This window comes from Mustela erminea, chromosome 3 (assembly GCF_009829155.1).
Source record: "Mustela erminea isolate mMusErm1 chromosome 3, mMusErm1.Pri, whole genome shotgun sequence".
Lineage (NCBI taxonomy): Eukaryota > Metazoa > Chordata > Mammalia > Carnivora > Mustelidae > Mustela > Mustela erminea.
The window spans coordinates 120,633,387-120,647,322 of NC_045616.1; the positions used below are offsets into that span (position 1 = coordinate 120,633,387).

The 13,936-nt window shown below is 36.6% G+C and overlaps 1 long non-coding RNA gene across 1 annotated transcript; it reads right to left on the reverse strand.

The window, feature by feature from the left end:
• Positions 1 to 335: 335 nt before the first annotated feature.
• On the reverse strand, positions 336 to 13,080 carry LOC116585639. Its single transcript, XR_004283738.1, has 3 exons — positions 13,007 to 13,080; positions 11,973 to 11,979; positions 336 to 346 (listed from the first exon to the last, which is right to left on the reverse strand). It is a non-coding gene; the product is annotated as an uncharacterized LOC116585639 (long non-coding RNA).
• Between the last annotated feature and the right edge of the window lie 856 nt (positions 13,081 to 13,936).

Consider the following 13,936-nt stretch of genomic DNA (forward strand, 5'->3'; position numbering starts at 1 on the left):
TACTAAACGTTATATTTTGTTGTACTAAAAATAACAAAATTCAATCAGCAAAAAACGTTCTTCCATGTGCTTACAATACAGTGAGAATTTAAATGCACATCCGCAAGTCATATGACAGTTAAAGAAAGTAACTATGCATACCTAATTAAGTTCAATGGGGAAGAAAAGTAAATTCTAACACTTAAACAACACTCAAAGGCTTAACAGTACTACCAGTCCAAAAATGTATTAACATGCTTGCCGTCCTTAAATAATATGATGCTTAATAACTGAATATTGATATGGGTAAGAACACTCTCAACTTAATCTTTACAACTTTGGAAGCTCTATTTAAAAAGTTCCAGAACTATTACCAAAATTTCTAAAACCAGCTTATTTTTTTCCCTATGGCCTCAAGTTTGCCCTTTGGGGAATGGGTGAAAGCGTGTCTTCATCTCTTACAACAAAGAGTCTATAAGCTGGTGACTGCAGGGAAGAGGGCTGTGGATGGTGACTGTGGGACAGCCTGGTACTTGGTCTGACTTCCTTTGAATCACACTCAAGTGACAGAATTAACCAGCCACAGAGACTGAGTTCACTGAACAGGAAAAGTGAGGCTTAAAAAAAAAATTTTTTTTTAATGCACTCTAAGGCTGTGTTAAACAGAACAGCCATTTATTTTTTCCCTACCCTCCTTCAAGAAAGACTTACTAGGGGCAATAAACACTAGTGGCCAGAAACAAGTAGATGAAAATCTCACTCCATTTTTGATTTCCAGGTGACACATTGAGGAGAGTCTGAAATTCTCAAAAGAAGACATACAAATGGCTAACAGAAAAAACAGGAAAAAATGTTCACCATCATTAGCCATCAGGGAAATTCAAATCAGAATGACACTGAAATACCACCTTACACCAGTTAGAATGGCAAAAATGGATAAGGCAAGAACAACAAATGTTGGAGAGGTTGTGGAGAAAGGGGAACCCTCTTACACTGCTGGTGGGGATGGAAGTTGGTGCAGCCACTTTAGAAAACAGTGTGGAGATTCCTCAAAAAATTAAAAATAGAAATATCCTATGACCCAGGAATTGCACCACTGGGTATTTACCCGGAAGATACAGATGTAGCGAAAAGAAGGGCCACAGATGCACCCCAATGTTTATAGCAGCAATATCCACAATAGCCAAACTGTGGAAAGAGCCGAGATGCCCTTCAACAGATGAATGGATAAAGAAAATGTGGCCCATCTTGGACTTCCATACAATGACATATTACCCAGCCACCAGAAAGGATGAATACCCACCATTTGCATCAACATGGTTGGGACTGGAAGAGATTATGCTGAGTGAAATAAGTCAAGCAGAGAAAGTCAATTATCATATCACTTATTCATGTAACATGAAGGATATTAGGAGGAGGAAGAGAAGAATGAAGGGGGGAAATCAGGGGGGGAACAAACCATAAGAGACTATGGACTCTGAGAAACAAATTGAGAGTTTTAGAGGGGAAGAGGGTAGGGGAATGGGTTAGCCCAGTGATGGGTATTAAGGAGGGCATGTATTGCATGGAGCACTGGGTGTTATAAGCAAACAATGAATCGTGGAACACTACTCAAAGACTAATGTCATACTGTATGGTGACTAACATAATAAAAAAATAAAAAATAAAATAAAATAAAAAATGCCTCACCAGGTCTTTTGAGAAACTGAAGGGTGACCAAGATGATGACAGGGCACAAAATCATGGCATGTGGTGATGCCTGAAGAAACTGAAGATTATTTATTCTAATAGAAGGACTTTGAAAACATTTACATTTTGACTAATACTTAAAAGGTCTATCATATTGAAGAGTGTTTGGACTTTTTTATGCTGTTTTAGAGAACCGAGGAAGACTGATAAGTGGAAGTTCCAAAACCTGTCCAAAAATGAAAAATGATACCTACAAAGTAGTGATTGCCACTAATATCAGGGCTATTCAACAAGAAGCCCATCTATAAATATCTCTGCAAATGCTTAATATCAGGTGGCTGGAAGGGACTTTAAAAACCAACTCAACTCAGAGTCATATACGTTCTAAGATATCTTTTCATCTTTACTAGAACCTGGTGTGAAAGATCTGGTATGCTTTATTTGCCAAACACAAGAAGTAACATAGACTAGGAAGAAGAATGAGGGTTTTTCTATAAAAAGCCTCAAAATGTTTATCAAAATTAAGTAGAGAGGAAGCATGTCACATTACTGAATGGACCAAGATGTCTGGGGTGAGATATCATTTACTTCCAACATCACAGGATTTATGCTTTTATTTTCCCCCACATAAGAGCAAAGAATGTCCCATCTATACAGACTTCTGAGTTTCTGAGCTATAGATTATACTGGTAGCCATTCAGGAAAATTGGACAATAGCAAATCATTTATCACTGGTGGGTGGCATTAGCCCTGCTCCTTTGAATGGAAAGGGGCTTCAGGAGCAATCCCAATATCCCATTCTTTTCTCTCTTTATGAATTCTACTAAGTCATTATCCTTGAAAGAATCAGCCAACCTGATCAAGCTGTTTGTAATGCAGTTAGTGACCTCATCATCCCACTCCAGTTGAATACCTTATTATACATCGAAAGAAAAGAATGAAAGTATTTTTTCATCTGTTGTGCAATTTCCAGTTTTTAAAAAAAAGTGAATCTCTGCATTTTCAGAAGGAATTATATCAGATTTTTCTTTACCTTGCTTTGCTGATACAGCAATAGACACAATAGCTGTATGGAGCAATTTTCTAGCCAACTTGTTGCAACTGAGTAATGCAGGATGAGAGATTGTATTCAAAATTCACTATCACAGTTCAGTCTGCCTTTGCAGATGAGATCTGACTTCCATTCACAGAAGAGGACAACAAAAATAACAATGGCTATAGTAGAAAAATAAAAACCCTTTCCTTGCAGTTGATGCTAAATATATTTAGAACCAAAGACTACAAATAAGACCATAAATAAAAAGTCTAATATTTTAAAGTCCCAGGCAGATGAGGAAAATATGTAAAAAGGTTGGTTACAAAGCAATAGAAAGCACAGTGTTGGCATTCAGCTGGAAATTCTAGGCCCTGACTAAGCATCATCAACAACAAGAAGATGTGGCTTAAACAAACACTTGAAGGTTCCCAGCTTGTAGACTCCAGTTTGAGCTGGAAACCACCAGGTTGAGTAATATTCAATTCTGACACCACATTCAAATCTCTGGATATCTTTCAAAAAATATATATTCATACCTAGGCCCCATACTAGGTCACTTAGATAAGCATCCCTATAGATGGGGACACACCATCAGTGTAATTTTAAAATCTCACCAGGTGATTATCATCTACAGCTAAACATGACAAACAAGATGAGAAAACTACATCTGAAAAAAGTAAAGGGGTTTGTTCAAGATCATATTAATTAGCACTTGGTAGGCAGCAAGTGCTGCCTTAATTATCAATGATTAACTTCTTAGGTTCCAAGGCAGAAGATGCCCAGAAGCAAATAGTGGAAGTAATACAAGGGTTTTGTGCAAAAATTGTTAAGCTTATTATTTGATTCTAGCAAATATTTAAGTAATTAGGGTCTTAGCTGCATTAATGATATGATGCACCTTCTTCAGTGCCTATAACATGCCCCAAATAATTAGATATTTAACGTATACTTCTCTCTTTAAATCCTATAACAATCCACTTAAGACATTCATGCACAGGAAAACAAATTATGTTGCCAAATACAAAAAGCTAATAAATTTCCAAGGGCAGATTTAAATCTATTTGAGGTAAAATTTACATGAAGGAAACGTACAGATTTAAGCTTATGATTCCGTGAGTTTGGCAAATATATACACCCATGTAACCAACACTGCAGTTAAGACAGAGGACATCCCCATTACCCTGGAAAATTCTCTTATGTCCTCTTCCAGCCATTCCACCTTCCATATGATTCTCTTTCCTATCACAATACACTAGAACTCCATATAAATAAAATCTTACAGTGTGATCTGATTTGGTTCTTACTGGTCTGCTCAACATACTTTTTTTTTTATTTACTTTTTATTTTCAGCATAACAGTATTCATTATTTTTGCACCACACCCAACATACTTTTTGAGATTCATCCATATTGTTTCACCTATCAGTAGTTTCTTACTTATGTAGGTGAGGAATATTCCATTATATGATTAAACCACAGTTTGCTCATCCATTGTCCTGATGTTGGTCATTTTGCTATTGTTAGTAAAGCTTTTCGGCCATTTATTAGTAAACTTGCTATAAACATTCTTGTTCAAGCCTTTTTTGTAGAAACCTATTTTTCTTTCTCTTGGGTAAATACTGAGAAGGTGGAATTTCTGGGTCAATAGACATAGTTACATGTTTAACTTTATGAGAAACTACCAAACCGTTTTCTAAAGTAGATGCTCTTTTAATATACACACTAAACAAAGAGTTCCAGTAATGCCACGTCCTCAACATTTTGTTGCCACAATGAGTAACTAATAATATTATGCACTTTCTCAAGTTCACCTTCACTACTCACATATTCTTTCTTGTAAGAAAGCATCCAAAATTTTGCATAATAAAAAAATCCTGTTTATCCTTTTATTATTGGTTTGTTATTTATCCTAGATCAAGTTCTTTGTCAAATATATATTGCAAATATTTTCTCCCATATTATAACTAAAGTTTTTTCTTCTTTCAATGGAAAGAAGTATGGTTTTGTTTGGTTGGTTTGGTCACTTTTTTGTGGTTTAGTCTTTTCCTGGCCTAAGATATTTTGCTTACCTCAAGAACATTAATATATTCTTCTATGATTATTTTTAAAAGCTTCAGTTTAAAAAAAAAGGCACGGGGGTGTGGGGGCGGCTCCTGGGTGGTTCAGTGGGCTAAAGCCTCTGCCCTTGGCTCAGGTCATGGTCTCAGGGTCCTGGAATCCAGCCCTGCATTGGGCTCTCTGCTCAGTGGAGAGCCTGCTTCCTCCTCTCTCTCTGCCTGCCTCTCTGCCTATTTGTAATCTCTGTCAAATAAATAAATAAAATCTTAAAAAAAAAATTTAAATGATCTCCACACTCAGTGTGGAATTTGAACCCATAACCCCAAGATCAAGAGTTGCATGTTCTACCTACTAAGCCAGCCAGGTGTCCCCCAAAAGTTTTAGTTTTAGATTTTTTTTTTATAATTTCTTTTATTTTTCATAAACATATAATATATTTTTATCCCCAGGGGTACAGGTCTGTGAATTGCCAGGTTTACACACTTCACAGCACTTAGTTTTAATTTTTATGATGAGATCTGTAATTTATCTAAAATAATTAGCTGCAGTTGAGACTTATTTCTTCCATGTGTCTATCCAGTTATTCTAGCACCATTTTTTAAAAAGACTTGTCTTTTCTCATTGAATTGGCTTTGAGCTTTTATTGAAATTGACTATATGTGTATGGATTGCTTTCTTACCTCTACTTTGTCCCATTGATCAACTTTTATATCCTTATGCTAATACTGTTTTGATTACTGTGGTTTATAGGAGGTCTTGATATCAAGGATTATAACTCATCTGACTTTGTTCTTTTTCAAGATGACTTTGAATGTCACAAACTCTCTGCATTTTCATATATTTTTTTCATATATTTATTTAAATTCCAGTGAGTTAACATACAGTGTAATATTAATTTCAGATGTATGACATAGTGATTCAACACTACCAGTACAACACCTGGTACTCCTCACAAACACCCACCTTAATCCCCATCACCTATTTCACCCACCCCCTCACTTACCTCTGCTCTGGTAACAATCAGTTTGTTCTTTATAGTTAAGAGTCTGTTTCTTGGTTTTTCCCCTCCCCCGATCATGTTCATTTGTCAATATTACTCAGCCATAAAAAAGAATGAAATCTTGCTATTTGCAATAATGTGGATGGAGCTAGAGAGTATAATCCAGGTGAACTCAGTCAGCCAAAGACAAATACCCTATGGCTTTGCTCACATGTGGAATTTAAGAAAAAAAATGAGCATTTTCATATAAATTTTTAAAAACTGTTTCCATGGGGCGCCTGGGTGGCTCAGTGGGTTAAGCCTCTGCCTTTGGCTCAGGTCATGATCTCAGGGTCTTGGGATTGAGCCCCACATCACGCTCTCTGCTCAGTGGGGAGCCTGTTTCCTCCTCTCTCTCTCTGCCTGTCTCTCTGCCTACTTCTGATCTCTGTCAAGTAAATAAATAAAATCTTTAAAAAAAAAAAAGTTTCCATAAAAGAAGTTGATATTTTGCTTGACAATGTGTTTAATCAAAACAGCATTCAAACTTCCAGTTCATTAACATGTTATCTCTCTCAGTTTAGGTCTTCTTTAAATCGCTAAGGAATATTTTAGTAGTGAGGTCTCATATCTTTTTGTTAAATTTATCTATAAATTTCACAGGTATCTTTTATCCTATTGCATACTTTATATTTAAATTTCATTTTCCAAATGTTTACAGCTAGTATATGGAACTACAACTTGTTATTTTATATCAGTATTATATCAATCACTACCTACTGAGTAATTATAATGTGCCAGAAACTATACTAACCATCCTCTATGAAAATCTATACAATCTATTAACTAAGAGTCAACTGTGGCAGAGATAAATTAATTATATAGACAAGGGCATAAAGCTAATAAAGTCCCAAAGTTGAATTAAAACCTAAGTCTTGGGTGCCTGGGTGGCTCAGTCGTTAAGCGCTTGCCTTTGGCTCAGGTCATGATCCCAAAGTCATGGGATCAAGCCCTGCATTGGACTCCCTGCTCCACGGGAAGCCTGCTTCTCCCTCTCCCACTTCCCCTGCTTGTGTTCCCTCTCTCACTGTGTCTCACTCTGTAAAATAAATAAAATCTTTTAAAAAAAATTAAAAAAATAAAACCTCTTTGTAATGTCAAATTCTGTGTTCAAATCACTGTGCTTTGCTTATGCTATAATATGGGGGTCTCAGTTATCATAGCCTTGAGAGTTCAATACTACCAGTCAGGAGGTTTTCATGGTAGCTTCTTGAGCAGGGAAATAACATTTTGAAAGAGATGTTCTAAGGAGACTATCCAGATGGAGGTGGGAAGACCAAAATGGATGGAGTGATGAGAAACAGATTACATGGTGTCAAACATCCCACGCATTGCCTGTCTCTAACTTGACTCTATTTCTTTACATTCACCAAGAGTTAAGTTTCATGCCACCACTTTGGAAAACAGTCTGATAGTTCTTTAAATGATTAAACATATCACTGTATGACCTAACAGTTCTACAACTAGTTATGTACCTAAGAGAAATGAAAACCTATGTCCCAACTTGTGCACATGTTTATAGCAGTATTATTCATGGTAGCCAAAAGGTGGCAACAACTCAAATGCCCATCATCTGAGGAATGGATTAAGTGAAATGTGATATGTCCAAATATTTGGGGCCACCAAAAAAAAAAAAAAAAAGAAGTACTGATACACACTATAACATAGTTGGACCATGAAAACATTATGCTAAGTAAAACAGTCAATCACAAAAGAGTCATAATTTGATTCTATCCATATGAAATGTCAGGGTGGAAAAATCTATTAAAGAGAAAGTAGAGGAGTGACTGCTTCAGGCTAGAAGGGGAAGGAGACAGCGGACAATATTGAACTGGTATGGGATTTCTTTCGTGGTGACAGAATATTATAAAATTGACTGGTGATAGTTGCAGATATTGGCAAATATACTCAAAACCATTGAATTGTATACCTTAAATGTGTAAATCATATATTATGTGACTTATCTCTCACTAAAGCTATTAAAAATAAAAGAATTAATTTCCTGTTCTTTTCACAGGACAATGCCTGATACCTAATAGGTGTGCCACAAATATTTGCTGGAAAGATAAAAAAAGAATAAATTCATTACTATTAGGACCCTGTTGTGTCCAAGTACTGAGCTACAATGAGGGAGAAATGTTGCAACAAAATAAAAAAGCAACTCTCTTTCCCTTATTTATTCAACCATGTAATAAATCACCTGAACACCACTTACTGTTCTAGGTTTCATTTAACTAAATCGTTTACGTATTTTGGGGATCTTTCCTGGAGTACTCTTGTCATCCATTATTGCTGGCAATATCAGCAATGCCTTGCAGCATGACCCTTGGTGGGTCACTTTTTAGTTTTTTAAGAAACTTTTCCTAGCTTGTTTCAAATATAATTCTTGAAAGTAACCTTGAGAAGGTGACTAATGAGAAGATCCAGGAAGCAGAAAAGAATATCGCTAGAAACTATAACAAGCTAGAAGATCACTAAATACAATAAGCAATCTTGTATCTGTTGGCATTTTTTTGTCTATAATTTTCAACTAACAAAAAGGAATCTTTTGACTGTATCAGTAGAGATATATATATCACATATATGGGTCATACTTCTTTTTTCTAAGAATAAAGTATCAATATCACTGAAGCTGTTTCGCTTTTGTTTCTTGTTTTTCTCTCAAGTCCTTTTAGTCTGAAAAGTTCAAAGAAAAAGGTACCATAGAGATTAGTCCAACACTGTCCAAAAGTTAATGCGAAGCACCTGAGGATTTTGTTAAAATGCAGAATCTGAAGCAGTAGGTCTGGAAAAAGGCCCACAATTATAGAAAGTTCCCAGGTGATATGGATGTTGCTGTTTCATGGACTACTCCTGGAGTAGCAAGGTTCAATTCCAATCTCTTCAAGTTACAAATGAATAAATCAACAGAAGGACCAGAAAAGGAAACTTATTCAAGTCACCAAGCTTTGCAGTAGAAAGATCAAGACCAGACACAAAATTTCTTAAAATCCTAACTTGGGATCCTTTCTACTACATGCCATTCATCAGAAACCCAAAAAGCATTTCCTCTTCATTCTGTAGTCTTTAAATTTTGAAATGTTCTGAGATTATTATACCTAACAAGTAAAAATACCCATTAGTTTGTTTTCTGCCCTACCAAGCTCTTATGAACATGAAACATGAGAAAACAAAATCAAACAGACTTTTGGCCGTCAAGTACCAAATGTTTTCCTCATAAATAGCCACTCTAGATCCTAGCATGAGGTCACTCTCTGTTCTATCTCCTGTCATCAGTGTGTGATTTAAAATACAGATGTATTTTAGCTTAAGCAAACCATTCTTTTTAACAGATGTTTTGAAGAAAAAGATTCATAAAACCTTTCAAGAGAAAAACCCCATCAAGTTTGAGTATTTATTTCTAACCTTGCCAGTATAGATCAATGAGAGAGGATTTTATAACTCAAAATACATGTAGACTTAATAGAATACAACACTTTTTATATGTGTGTGTTGGTATATGCAGAAGATATTCTTGAAAAATTTACTCACAAAAATTTACAGTGATTAAATTTACTTACTCTATAATAAACAGAAGTGCATACTCTGATTAGGAAAAAGGAGAGGAGCCTTTTAATTTTTCAGACTTTTTTTTTTTTTGGTCTTATTCCCATTTTGCCACATGCATGTGAAAGTTTTCTTTTTTTTTTTTTTTCTTGTGTTTTTTTTTTTTTTAAGATTTTATTTACTTATTAGACAAAGATCACAAGTAGGCAGAAAGGCAGGCAGAAAGAGAGGAGGAAGCAGGCTCCCCACTGAGCAGAGGGCCCAATGCAGGGCTAGATCCCAGGGTCCTGGGATCACGACCTGAGCCGAAGGCAGAGGCTTAACCCCACTGAGCCGCCCAGGCACCCCTCTTGTTTTTTCTTAAAACCAGTAATGTTCAAATAAAGTCAATAATATATAATGTGGAAAATTATAATTGAGAAAGGAAAAGAGAATTGGGGTAAACAAACTGAGGGTTTGGGAGGATAGGGGGTGGGGGAATGGGTACACCTGGTGGTAGGTATTAAGGAGGGCATGTAATGCATGGAGCACTGGGTATGGTGCATAAACAATGAATCTTAGAACACTGAAAAAGTAAAATTTAAAAAAATAAAAATAAATAAATAAAAATTTAAAAGGCTACTGTAATATTTTCAGCTTTCTATGTCTCTCTAGAACCTTACAATTTTTCATCAAGAATTGTAGTCTATTTTCCTTCCCCTTAAACCTGGGAAGGTTTGCGAATTTTCCACCCAGTAGAGTGAAATGATGCCATGTGATTTCCAGGGCTAGGTATTTTTTTTTTTTTTTTTTTTTTTTAAAAGATTTTATTTCTGTATTTGACAGAGAGAGATCACAAGTAGGCAGAGAGACAGGCAGAGAGAGAGAGAGAGAGAGGGAAGCAGGCTCCCTGCTGAGCAGAGAGTCCGATGCGGGACTCGATCTCAGGACCCTGAGATCATGACCTGAGCCGAAGGCAGTGGCTTAATCCACTGAGCCACCCAGGCGCCCCTCCAGGGCTAGGTCTTAAAAATGATTCAGCTCCACCTGGATTCCTGTTTTGGGGATGCTTGCTCTGAGAAACCAAATGCCATGCTCTAAAGAGACCCATATTTACCCACACGATATGACTGAAGAGGGCTATACACAAAGTTATTGAGGCCTTAGTCCACACCCTTCATTAACCACCATACCTGTGGGTTAACAAGTCTTCCCATGATTCTAGTCCTCAGAAAGAATCTTCTAAATGAAACCCAGACAACATGAAGGGAAGACAAACCATCACGCTACACCTGTCTGAATTCCTTACTTGGAGAATCCATGAACAAAATAAATATATATTTATCCTAAGTTTCATAGTAATTTGTTATGTAGCATTAAACAGCTGAAATAAATTTTCATACCTGGAAAGTAGGTCACTATCATCACAAAAATACCTAAAACCAGCAGGGTGACTTCAGGACTTGGTGGTAGACAAAGACTAGCAAAAACACATAGAAGAGTATGAAAACTTAAAGCATCTTAATAAGTATCAGCAGAACCTTGACAGCCCTCGAGAAGATTCTAAGTAGAAGATTTAAAGGAAAGGGAGAAAAGTGTTACTGCAAGCTGGAAGAAAGAAGACACTTGTTATGTAGTGGTGGGAAGTTTGGAAACACTATCTCTTATGATAACATGGAAATAGAAATGTATTCAATGGTTTGGATAATTGAGCCATGGAGATTTCCGGGCAGATTGCTGAAGGTGCCGCCTGGTACTACAGGCTGCTACAGCAGCCTAGAGTAAATGTAAGAAAATAGAAAAATGTTAAAGGAAGGACTAGTGAATATAAAGGAGCCAGGATTTTCTGGGTTTGAAAATAACAGCGTTTCTCATTCCCAGCCTCTCCAGATGGTAAAAGAGGCTAAAATTAATAAATGGCTTTGTTGCAGAAATCATATCTGGGGTATTGTTAAGAAAACATGGTATAAAGTCAAGCATGTGACTTTAAAACTCTTTAAGATATCATCATCATCATAAATAAGGTGGTATCTCAAACAGATAAAAGCCCATTTAAGGAAGATGGCAGTGTGGAAGAATCTATGCTCACCTTCTATGGACACACCAGTTACAAATATACATAAAACAATCTTCTCTTTAAAAAGACTTAAAGACTAGCAGAGTAGATCCTCCACAATGAAGGAAGGAAGAAAGGAGGAAAGAATAAAGAAAGAAGAAAAAAAGGCCAAATCCAGATGGGTAAAGGGGGCAGACAAGTGGTTTTTACTGAACCCCTGCCACCTATCCCAGGACCCCTAAGAGGGAGGGATATCACAAGTGTGCAGGTCCACACGGAGAAGAGGTTCAAAGACCATAATGGACACCACAGCCCATGAGGCCTGCACTGGAAAGGGCTCCCCCAAATGACTGACTTTGAAATCCAGTCCTAAATAAAATGAACCCAAATCCAGTGAGGCTCACATCTGGGGATCAGGAGAGCTATAGAAAACCAACAGCCTTCTCTTAAAGAGCTTGTGCACAGATTCACTCACTATGAATCCCTACAGTTGGGGCAGTAGTTTGAGAAGTGCCTGGGTGCTGTGTGAGGAAGATTCATTGACTAGTCTTATGGGGTATACAGAGGTCTTTTGGAGACAGCCCTAGAAACAGAGAAGCTCATATATGCTGTTGGGGGAGGAGATACTTGTTTTTGTGTTGTTGGTTTTGGTTTTTGGTTTTGTGTGTGTTTGTGTGTTTGCATTTTTTGTGTCTTTGTTTTGAACTCTCCTTTCTCCTTCCTTGCTAGCCTGATGCTGCCAGGTGCCATTTTTGGTGCTCTCAGTTTTCCTTACTAGTGCCACCCTGTCTCATATTTCCCTGCAACGCTGCCCTACAGTTTAATCCAGTAATTATCCACCATAGACCCTGCTGCACAAGACACAGATGGGGACTCACCCCAACCCAGTGCTTACCTACCATAGCCCCTTCCCTTCTAGACCCAATGCTAAGGTGTGCCCTGGGCTGGCACTCCTCCATCATGGCTCCTACTCTGCCAAATGAGATAGTGTGCACATCCACACAGGGATATCTGTGAATGCCCATCCATAGGGTTTGCATTTCGGGGCCCCATAAAACTAAAACATTAGGAGTGACAGAGTTTGGCAAGTTATCATACTGAGACCCCTGGACAAACAGACGCCCCATCTTCTTCAAGACTGGGAGAGACACCTGCTTCATTTAATAGGCAGATACAAAAAGAGTCAGGAAAAATGAGGAGACAGAGGAACATATTTGGAATATGTTCCAAAACAAAGAACAAGACAAAACCTTAGGAAGCCACTAATGAAATGGAGATAAGCAATCTGCCTCATTGACAGTTCAGAGTAATGGTCATAAAAATGCTCATTAACATGGGGGAAGAATCAATGAATACAGTGAGATCTTCAAGAATGATACAGAAAATATAATAAAGTTTCAAACAGCAGTTATATAGGTGAAGAATACAACTAAACTGAAAAATACACCAGAGGGTTTCAATAGCATACAAGTTGAAGAACAGATTAGCAAGCTGGAAGACAAAGCAATGGAAATCATCCAGACAGAGCAATAAAAAGATAAAAATAAATAAGATGAAGTACAGATTCCTTAAGGGAAATCTTGGTCAACATAAAGCTGAATAACATTTGCATGTGCCAAAAGAACAGAGAGAAAAAGGACCAGAAAACTTATCTGAAGACAAAATGGCTAAAAATTTCCATAATTTGGGGAAGGAAAAAGACATTCAGGTCTGGGAAGGAAAGAGAGTCCTAAATAAAATGAACCCAAAGAAATCCATACCAAGACAAATTATAATTAAAATGTCAAAAGTTAAAGATAAAGAGAGTATTTTATTTTTTTATTTAAATTCAATTAGCCAACATTTAGTACATCATTAGTTTCAGATGTAGAAGTGTTCAATAACTTACCAGTTGCATATAACATCCAGTTCTCATCAATAAATAGAGCATCTTAAAAGCAGCTTGTAAAAAACAACTTCATACTTACAAGAGAAATTTCATAAAGCTATCAGATTTCTCAGCAGAAACTACAGATGAGCAGAGAGTAGCATGACATATTCAAAGTGCCAAAAGGAGGGGATGAAAAGAAAGAAAAAGGAATGGAATGGAATGAAATGGGATGGAATGGAATGGAATGGAAAGGAAAGGAAAGGAAAGGAAAGGAAACAAAGAAAGAAACCCCCCAACCAAGAATTCTCTACTTGGCAAAGTTATAATTCAGAATTGCAGGAGACAGCAGAAAGCAATAGCTGAAGGAGTTCTTCAACATACAAGAAACGTTAAAGAGACTTCTCTGAGCTGAAAGAAATGGACTAATTAATAATAAACATACAAAAGTAAAAATCTCACTGGAAAAGGTAAATATGAGTTAAAGTGATAGATCAATCACTCATACATCAACCACATTAAGTAGTAAAATTAACAAAAACTACAGTAATTAGTTGAGAGATATACATAAAATAAAAACATATAAAATGTAACAGCAGAAATATAAAACATGGATGGGTAAATAAAAATGTAAGGTTTTGGATATATTCAAATTTAAGTTGTTATCAGCTTAAACAACTTATAAACA